This window comes from Miscanthus floridulus, chromosome 4 (assembly GCF_019320115.1).
Source record: "Miscanthus floridulus cultivar M001 chromosome 4, ASM1932011v1, whole genome shotgun sequence".
Lineage (NCBI taxonomy): Eukaryota > Viridiplantae > Streptophyta > Magnoliopsida > Poales > Poaceae > Miscanthus > Miscanthus floridulus.
In genome coordinates, this window is record NC_089583.1 from 33616190 (window position 1) to 33627041 (window position 10852).

At 48.7% G+C, this 10852-nt stretch overlaps 1 non-coding gene across 1 annotated transcript; it reads right to left on the bottom strand.

Annotated features, from left to right (window-relative positions):
• Positions 1-10435: 10435 nt before the first annotated feature.
• Positions 10436-10542, bottom strand: LOC136553166 (small nucleolar RNA R71). The gene has a single exon (XR_010783072.1). It is a non-coding gene; the product is annotated as a small nucleolar RNA R71 (small nucleolar RNA).
• Between the last annotated feature and the right edge of the window lie 310 nt (positions 10543-10852).

The window sequence follows — 10852 nt, forward strand, 5'->3', positions numbered from 1 at the left end:
CTCATGTTAAGCCTAGTGGCAAGGTTTGCGGAAACAAACAACCGAGCATCCCTGGTCAGACTACAAAAAACCTATGCCTCGGTGGCTACGGTGTCTTTGCTCACCAGCATGATAAAAGTTTCCCTCTTACACCTCGGGCCCTACTATCTTAACGAACAGAAGGGTTAGAATATGTGAGCCCCTTTTTCTCAAACAAAAAGGGAGGAAAACAAGTTCAATCAAATGAAAAGAAATGACGAATTTGTTTTTACGATACATAAGGGTTGGGATTTGTCCTTTGATTACAATAATGATCATCCGACCTAATTGACTAACTAGCCCCTCTGGGGGAGAACTATGTCTTCAATTCTATCCACTAGGTCCCACGAGAGAGGAGCCACCACCGTCTCTATCTCATCTAGCTCATGGGCTTCATAGCTAGGCGCGAAGCCGAGGCTCATCGTCTCTAAGCCGATGTTGTCCGTGTAATGAGAATGAGCAATCGCAAAGGCTTGGTTGATCCTAGTGCGAAGGGGTTCCTTTGGAGCTGGCGCACCCACATCGTGATCTCGACGGCATGGGCCATGAGTGAACTGGTCCGCACCACCTCTAGGTCGTCACAGACCACTCCGAGGGCGGTGCTCAAGATACCGAGCTCGTCACTCTCCGCCTGAAGGTTCCTCCTCGCCTCGGTGAGCTCCATAGCCAGCCCAATAGAGACACCCTCGGCCTCTAGCCTATGAGTTATCACGGTTCTAAGCTTGGCCTAGTGGGAACTGATCCTCTGCTGTGCCTCATCACGCTCTTGGATGGCCTAGTCGCTCTCCTCGTGTGCCGAGCCATGCTCTGAGCAGAGCCTCCCCATGGTTTGGAGCAGCTCATCTCGCTCCTTGCGTAGCTGAGCGACCACCTCGACATCCAGACTCGCCCTCCGCTCTAGGGCCACGAGCTTCTCCTCGGCTACTAACTTCAGCTCCCGCTCCTTCTCAGCCTTGGCCAGAGGGTTGAGGATCCACTGGCAGGTCTCGGCGTCCCTCTAAAGCAGCTCATCCTGCTCCCTCCTGACCTTGGTGGCCTCCTCGTCATCTTGCCGTGCCCTCATCGATAGGGCCTCGAACACCCTCTTGGTCTCGTCCACATGCCAACAGGCTTCGGCCTCCTATAGTCGGAGACTATCCGCCTCCTCGATGAGGGGAGTCAGCTCGGCCATGCTCTATTAGGTGGTAATGAGCTGGGCAGCCACATCTCTGTGTAGCCACACCTCTTCGATGAGGCAGTCCTAGTTCTCCTATTGCTCACGAAGGAACCAGGATTTCTCCCACATACGAGCGATAAGGGACTAAAAAAAGATGATGGTCAGAACACAAAAATACATGAAGAAAGAAGAGGGCGAGAGGCAAGATCAAATGAATACCTAGCTAGTGGGAATGACGACTTTGGGTAGGGCACAACTGGCATGGTCCAAGGCTTTCAGTGCGGCCGTATTCCCCTCATTGAGACTCTCCCACTCCATGCTCTCAGTGGCATCATCGTGGGTGAAGAGTGTCGACGTTGGGTCCCACAGAGTCATCCACCGGAGTAGGGGCTCATCCTGCATGGGTGAGTGGCTGCCCCATGACATCAGGGCCAGGGATGATTCCCCGCCAATCCTCTCTGCCACCGCCACGACATATGGGGACCCCTTGGCTGCATCCCCCTATGTCCAGCCCACGTCGGGCACCATCACTTGGGCCGCTGGTGATGTGGATCACATCGCTACCTTGGGCACCGCCATGGCTACAGCTAGCTGTGCCTCGCCTGTCACAGTCGCTGCCACCTCTGCCTACATTGATGGGGCCTCGATCGGTGGCATCATGTTCGCTATGGTCGGTGCCACAAGCACAACCGGCAGCTCCATCTGCCCTATCATAGGCAGCGATATCACCTTTGTCACTAGCTGCTCAGCGACCTTCGAGGGCATCCCTCGAGCCTCGGCGCTCGCTTGTCCCGCTGAGGGTTCAAGCGCCACCATGGGTGGCGCATGATCAGCTAGCATCATAGTTGTACCGGCGCCGCTCCCGCCCAAAACTAGTGCGATGTCAACCGATTGCACCACCTCAAGATGCTGCGAGAAAGAAAAGCATGAGTCATGATGAAAATAGAGAAAAATAGAGTTGGTGACTTACATCAGTGCTGTTGGGCGGTGGATACATTTGGGGGGCGAACCCCTAGATCCCTACTCCACCTCATTAGGACAGGGCTATTTCGAGCCCACCCCCTGCTCCCGGGCAGAGGGGCTCACCCCCTTGCATCGTGGGGCATGATGGCATAGCCACCCTCCTCCGCTAGCACCACAGGTGTGGCGGCAAGCCCACTCACCCCTATTGGCTCCTGGGGTAGGCCGATGGTCTAGCCCGTCTTCGTCGGCCTCTCGGACGTGCCCTCCCTTCCATGGAATGGGAAGGGCCCGACCCTTGCAAGGACGAGCAGATACCTATCAGTACATCCTCGCACTCTTGTTCATCACGCTCGGTGTTGTCGACTACCTCATTTTTGTCTTCCTCATTATCATCGTCGTCACTATCAGTGTCCTCCCCTCGCTCCCACGCCCGTAATTTCTACTACCTCTTCTTCCTCTCGTCCTCCTTCACCTTCCTCTTCCACTTGGCCTCGGTGTGATTTGACGCCCTCATGGATGGATCCCTTGGCAGCGGAGCTAGGAGATCTGTAAGGACAAGGTCCCTCGATTGGTCCCCCCATCTCAATATTAGTGTCAAGGGGTCAGGAGATCAATTGAAGAAGAGGCATGAGGAAAGGAAACTTATAAAGACGATGTAGCCCGGTTCTAGCCACATTAGAGGGTGCCCCGATACTAGGTACATGAAATCAAGGGGAGCAAACGCGTCATCTCATGATGACTCCATCGCCCCCTTGATGCACTGCACAACTTTAGAGGGGGAAAGTGCTCCCTCGGCAAGCGATGTCCCGTCGAATGATGCCTCGGGCGCCATCGCGTATAATGGGGCTGCGCGCCTCATCAGTGGCACCACCCTCCTCGTATGGTACACCTCGATGATGCCCAACCCCTTTAGGCCTCTCTCCTTTAGGATGCGGAGGGTGCTAAGGTGGTCCTGGATCTTCTTCTTGTCCTTCTCCAGGGCACCCCACTTCCTCCATGGATCTGGGGCATCGTCGATTAGATGCCAGGTGAACTCTGGCAAGGGGTGGCTGCGTTGTTCTTGAGATAAAACCAATGTGGTTGCCACCCCTTGTTGGAGGTCAATAGACACATCGACGGGTACTCGCTAACTCAGTTGATTTGGAGCTGGATGCCAGCGCATCCCATCGGTGTGTTCAGCTCCTGCTTTTTCTCCCTCTTCTTTTGGAGGGTGACGGTGAAGAAGTACCACCATAGATCAAAGTGGGGACTGATCCCCAAGAATCCCTCACATAGGGCGATGAACGCTGCCATGTGTTGGATCCCGTTGGGATTGAGGTGCCACAACTCTACCTTGTAGTAGTGTAGTAGCCCTCGAAGGAATCTGTGAGCAGGGGTAGCAAACCCCCGCTCATGGAAGTGCACGAATGAGACAACACAGCCATTAGGTGGCGACGACACATCTTCCTCATCGGGCAGCAGCCACTCCTCTACTATGGTCCGCGCACAGAGAAGACCATGGTAGACGAGGCCCTCCAAGCACTGGAAGGTGTTGTCAGAGCGGCACCATGGATCCATTGGAAGATGGGGGTGGGAGGATGCGAGCTTGAAGATGGCTGAGACTCAGATGTGCGAGGCCTAGGCAATTGGCAGTGGAGGTTGCAGATGCAATGGCAAGGAGGCGAAGTATGAAACCCTAGGGGTGAACCCTTTGGCTTTATAGGGGCGACAGATGCGAGGAAACCAACCATCCACCTAGATCTCTATGCATGCCACGATCTGTCACAATGCCACACCGTGGGATATATGCGTGCAATCCCTATCCTTTCCTTCGGAAGACTCATTGGACGTTTTGCCTCCTTGGGCGAACCAGGACTTGTTACGAGTAAGAGGAATATGGATCAAAAAATGCCTCTACAACCTATCTAGGCCTAGGAGTTCGACGGTTGGCCCATCAATGGGTCCAAGAGCCGCTCCAAGCACCCCTACAATAAGGGATGGAAAGGGATGGGCCCTAGAAGTGGCTAGTACATAGGCTCATGATTGAGTCTTAGCTAGGCTGACCCTAGCTAGATCCCCACGAATGGGATGCGAGGACACCAATCAAATTATCCAGCTAGCAAACCACCAAATCTCATGACCATACCCGTGAAGGGTCTGACCTCAGCAAGAGGAATCACCATTCCTCAGGACATGTCGTGGGTGACAAAAGAAGGCTAGGGCCTTCAGAGTCCTCCCTTTCAGAAAAACCTCCAAAGGAGTATTCTACTCCTTAGTAGGCTCAGGGGCTACACCCACTGGGTGCACTCATGTGCACCCACTGGCAAGTCAAAAAATCTGCCAGGTGATTCTACTTGAATTGCCTAGGGGCTCGGGGGCTACTGTCGGGGACCAATACTAGCGTACCCTAAGAGGAGCTAATAACCATCAACATTGAGTCATCCGTGCGATCAAGAGCTTGTCTACGTCACTTGCTAGGCTCTGCCTCGTCCAACCATCGAGGCCATGGGCCTAGCCTCATCTGTCCCCCAAGGGTTGGCTCCACCTCGGTGGGGGGAGCGACCATGGGGCCTACCTCGCCCGACCGCCGAGTGTTGGCTCTACCTCGGCTAACTGCCGAGGGCTGGCTCCGCCTCACTCGACGTCTGAGGGCTGGCTTCGCCTCGCTCGACGTCTATGATGGCATTACAACAATGCGTGACTCCTGGGCCAGCCTAGATACATAACGATAAGCCGGAAGAGCGATGCAGGCTCCGACTGGAGGGCTAGGCCAAGGAGGGGATGACACTCGCTTTTGACTCTGACCTGCTTTTTTGACTAGGGATACGCCGAACCTCTGCTTATAGCTCTTCTCCGATCGACACTGTAGGAGCCGACTAGGTGAGCACCTAGGAATTAGGCATAGCAGATAAGGCGACGCGCTCAAGTCAACCCCAATACCAAGGACTGTACCCTGCACACCTACAAGACAATACCATTAGGCCATGCTAGAAGGGTGCTATGCAACCTTCTTGGCATGTCAGAGCCCAAACAGTGTTCTAGGCGCCGACATTTGCCTTACAGTGTTGTGGGCGCTGTCATTTGCCCTCAGGCATGGATCCTTATGGAAGCTCACGACAACCACTACGGTCCATAAGGTGTGACCCAAGGTCAAACTTCTGGAGTCATGTAGGGAGCGGTCACATCTCAGCATGATCCATCCCCACAACATGTCATTCTAGGGAACTCACATTGTCCACAGTAATAGACGCGTAGTCATTGTGCTACCTACTCTCTATATGACTGCTGATCAGCATGCTAGTTCACCGCGCCACCCGCTAGGGTGGAGTGAGATGTGACGACCCACTAACAATGCTAGGGCATGGCATTGTCAGCAGATAGGCGCTCAGCATGGCCCTATCATGGTCAGTAGATAGGCACTCGGCGGGGGGCTGTCCCTGTCACCGCCTGCCATGTCAACGGGGCCCGCATGGAGGAAAAGGAAGATCTGGCGACCCTAAAGGACTTCCTTTGCCTCTTGTTTTCCTGTTTTCTCCCATTGGTAACCCTTGCTCTCCCTTGGCCTATAAAAGGGAAAGCAAGGCACCCCACTAAGGGGCATCGATTGATGACATCGCATATCATACTACTTCATGGCAGAACCACTAGCCTCGAACCTTGAGCACATAGCTGAGCAGCAACCGAGCTCTCAGCATCCATTCAACCTTTCCATCATAGACTTGGGGCCTATCCCTCTCTCGCCCGTTTGTAACCCCTACTATGAACTTTTGAGTGCTAATAACACGAACAACAGCCACGAATTGGACGTAGGGACATTTTGCCCAAACCAGTATAAACCTTGTGTCTTTTTAGCACACCATCCGAGCCAAACATGCAATAATACAAATTTACTCATTGGTGTTTACTCAAAACACCAACAATAAGTATCCAAAGTAGGGTTCATAATAGTGGGGTGCCTACCTGTTGGAAGAGCGAAGTTCCCATAGCTTGGAACATCACTTGGCGTCTCTCCGATATCACATACCTATATACATGTCCATGTATGAGATACTTATGTATGCATGACATTATATTAAACATGCAAGAGGGAGTGTTCAGGTATACACTGAAGCATTTGTTGATTCGTGTTATCAGACAGTCCGGTGGTTCTGGGACTTAGTGGGAAAAGGACATACTGGGAACATCGAACTCTCCGAACTAAGATCAGACTCTCTGGTATGAATTTTGTGCTCTCGGGAAACTCCTCTGTCAATGATTTATAACTTATCGGACACTCTGGTGAGTGTGGCGGAGCCTCCGATAAATTATAAGGGCTTAGCCTCTTCTAGTGGTAAAAAATGAGATATGTCCTTTGGTGCCAAAGTTATGTCTAGCTGATAGAGGATATTCTATGGAACACAACAAAACTCATTTCACCATTTTTGGAGGTCAAATGCACCTTCTATGGATTTTACCTGTGTTGGCCGTGCGCACGTGCAGAGATTATAGGACACTCCAAACTAAGATCGGAACATCCGATAAGCATAGGCTGCTCTTGGGTTTTGGCTATAATTCGACGGACACTCTGCCAAAATGACAGACCATCCGATAAACGACAAACAACAGTTGTGCAAACATGTTGGGATCGATTCCTAGGGCATCCGGACTCCGAATCGAGTGCGGTTTGTTCCTATGGCTTTCTAGAGATCTAGGGAAGCTTCTACAAGTGATGGATGTGACATGCATGGGCTGTGGTGAGCTCGACCACATCCATGGTGGTGGTGGCCATGGATGAAGGTGAAGCTCATGGGTAGTAGGGGAGATGGTTGGGGACTTGGGGAATGTGCTCACCATGTCATGGGTGACCTCTATCTGCAGTAGCTCGCCTTGGAATAGCTTGAGGACATAAATCGATGTGGGAGACCTCCAAGGAAGCTTGGGAAGATGAAGACCTTGGGGACGTCGTCTTGCTTAGCTCCGGCGAGGTTGAGGACGTGGGGAGTAGCAGCTTGTTGTCGGCGTCATCCTTTAGCCATTGGGCGGTGTCCTCCTCCTTCCTTCCTTCTTCTTCCTCTCTTCCTCTCCTTCTCTCCTTTCTTTTCTTCTCTTGTTTCCTTGCTCACATGAAAGAGAAATGGGGAGGGAGAGAGAGAGAGAGGGCTGGTGTGTTGGTGTGTGTGAGGTGGTGACATGTGGGACTAGGTGGTGTGTGTGACAACGCAACAGCTGCATGAGACAGGTGTCGCCCAATTTTGACGGACGGTCCGCCCCGAGTGATGGATGATCCGCCAATGCCCGACCATGTCTGACAGACTAATTGTTTGTGCATGGATTTTGATAGACACTCCACCATGATGGTGGACACTCCGTCAGTGCACGGGTTGGCCAAGATTATCCTAAGTCTGTGAGATGTCTTGACGGACGGTCCGGTGGTGATGTCAGACGATCCGCCAAAATTGGCAGTGCTCGGTTTTCGGTTGGCCTAGGCAAAAGTTGATCCTAATTGCGGTTATGACATGCACACTAGGATGGTCAGAAATGACTGCCTACATTGTAATGGTTTTTGGGTCATTACAACTCTTTCCCCCTTAGAGAAATCTCATCCTCAAAATTCAAAAGAGGCCGTGGTGAGGAAACACATCAAGGAATTTGAGGTAAGACACTTTGATCAAGAATTCCAAAGTTGGCAAGGTAACTTTGAGAGTGATTGGACAAGGGTGTCCCTCATAGGGGAGTGCATTGCGCACAAATTGGTATAGGAAATGACAAGCAAGTTTATATCATCCGTGCAAGAAGGATAGCGTGGACTGGACATCAAAGAATGATTTATTGGAGTCACTTACCGCAGTAAGGAATATATTTGGAAGGAGCATCACATTCAATAAGAAGGTCCATCAATGAGGTCTTACAACGGTCATGACAATTCCCTTGACTCATATGGGTATCCAAGCGCTATCTATGTGGCTGTAGTTCCACATAGAGCTTCGGTTCCCGTATGATATCAAGGAGAGATCATCATGTCATTGCAAGGCACACCATTTATAAACATCTTATTGACAAGAGCAATGCAATAAGGATTTAGAAAGATGGCGAGGATGTGACCAAGACATGCAAGGAGATATGTTGGTCACCAAAGAATTTTTGGAATAGCTATGCAAGTTAAATTAGCTCACAAGTGTGGGTCCATGATGGATCATGATAACATATTCCTCGACGCCTGTGTGCACCTAGTAGCACCACTATGCGGCTAGCACACATAGGGAACTCCAGCTTCTGTCATGACACTGTTGACGATAGTTATCATTCATTATAAACTTCAATATAACTTGAAATAATACATGAAAATGATCACCAACATAGTCTTAGGGGGTTTATACTAACAATTTCCATGAGTTTTGGTGAATCTATGTTTTCAGCAGGGTTATTTTAGAAAACCGTCAAGGGGGATCGAAACATCAAATTAAATCATGCTTATCCATGGAGAAAACTACTCTAGAAGGTTCTAGAGGACTCGGGAAGACACCACACCGAAGTGGAGGCCGAGGCATTGACATGTGGGTCCAGCTGGCCCCACCTGTAAGCCACCCAGCCCCTGGGCCCACATGTTAGCCTTACTTCGAAATACAGTTCTCCACCGCCTGTTAGGTTACATCTACGCTGTCCTTTAAGTCGGTTAGATCCAAGGGCTCATGTTGGATGCTCTGGCCTATATAACCAGCACCTGCCCCCCTCCAGAGCACACTGCCATAAGTCAAGATCAGACCAAAAAATAGGGTTTCTAGAGAGAAGAGAATTAAGCTCCAATTCTTCAAGTTTCTAGTATAGGCTAGCTAGCAAGGTTGGAGTAGAGTGTGGGCTATTGCTCAGGATTCCGGATCTGCCGTCTGGAGACTGGTATAGTCATTGTATATCTATATTTATCACTTTGTACTACTTCAATATTATGTTGTTATTTATTATGTTCCTAGTTTGCTCTAGTTATATGCTTGATATAGTTATGATTGATAATGAATTTATTCATATGTTTGCAAAGCTCTTAACTCAGTACTCGAGTTAGTTAAGTGGTCAACACTATGTAAGCATGGTGCTTATATATTGTTTGCCTATGGATGCATTCTATACTCTGGGTCATATGATAGATCGCGGATGTGACACTCCCATTGAGTCCTTTGTAGTCCACTCCCCATTTATAGAGCAAGTAGAACACGATTGCAAAGGGAGACAAGCTCTGTTATTGATCTTTCTTAGTAATGTTCCTCATAGATCCAAAGTTAGTTATACTATAGATGAGAGTGTATATACTTGGGTGTATAAAAGACTTAGTAAATGAGGAATGACTTAGGAATCTTTTGCTCTTAACGAATCTCCTGCTTAACCGTACTACATTTTATGATTCTCTATTTCTAACTCTAGAATACCATTATTACCTTACACTTATTATTTATTTATCCCTTGACTTACCCCTACCATAGCATGACAATGATTTTATCATAAGTATATATATTTGTTAATATCTCTATGCCAGCACAAGTCCATAGCTCTTCCCAGAGGATAAAATATAAATAACGATACCTGGTATACTCCCGGTTGAAATGCTACAATGATATATTATCTGTATGCTTGCAGATACTTTAATATATATATATAATTTTCCTCTAAGTTTTCAAGTGTCATTTATAATTACCAACAATGCATTTCTGGCATCATGCTAGGGATGACATCTTAGTAAAGTGTGATGCTAAGAAATATCAACAAGCATTTCTGGCACCATTGCCGGTGAGGGGCACATGGCTAAGAGAATTGATCAAATAAATACTTATTGATAAAATCAAAACATCTACTTTAGCAGGCTTACCCTTGTTTGTCTTTGTTCATATCTTATACAAGGTATTGCAGGATTGGTTGTGATTTACTAATAATTTCCATCAATCAGAATCAACCAAATTAAGAGGAAGCTCAACACCAGTTTCTGAGCTATGGCTGAGAAGGCTCTGCGTGAGTTCTTCGCTCCGAGCACTGAGAACATTTGCACTAGACCAACAGTCAGAACTACCAACCTCAAGTTTGAGCTCAAGCCTAGTCTCATCAACATGGTGCAAGCTACCCCATTTAGTGGAAAGGCACATGAAGATGCTAGTGCTCATCTTCAGAATTTTCTGGAGATAAGTAGCACGGTCGTCATCAAGGACATTGCTCAAGACATCATACTACTCCGCCTATTTCTATTCTCACTAGTGGGAAGAGTGAAATAGTGGTTACATCAATAAAGATCACATCAACATGTGGGCAAAGTGTTCAAAGGCCTTCCTAGAAAAGTTCTTCCATATAGGCAAGACCAATGTCTTAAGAGGAAAGATTTTCAATTTCCAACAGCAGAAGGAAGAAACCATTCCAAAAGCATGGGAATGTTTCCAAGAATACATTTCAGATTGTTCTCATCATGGGATAGAAGATTGGTTGCTCATGCAAGGCTTTTACCATGGATTAACTTAGAAAGCTCGCAAACAACTGGATGCTACTGCTGGAGGATCATTTATTTCACTCACTCTTGGAAAAGCTGAAACTCTTATTGAAAAGATAGCCTCTAATCAAGGCTGGTCATCATGCAACATTCAATTATGCAATAAGAGCGAAGAAGTACTAGATGAGGTGTGTGCACTATCAACCAAGATGGGCGTACTATTGAATTGGCTTGAACATTGAGACAATTACAAGAAATATTGTGAGGCTATTCAAGATGCCTTTAATTCTCAGAAT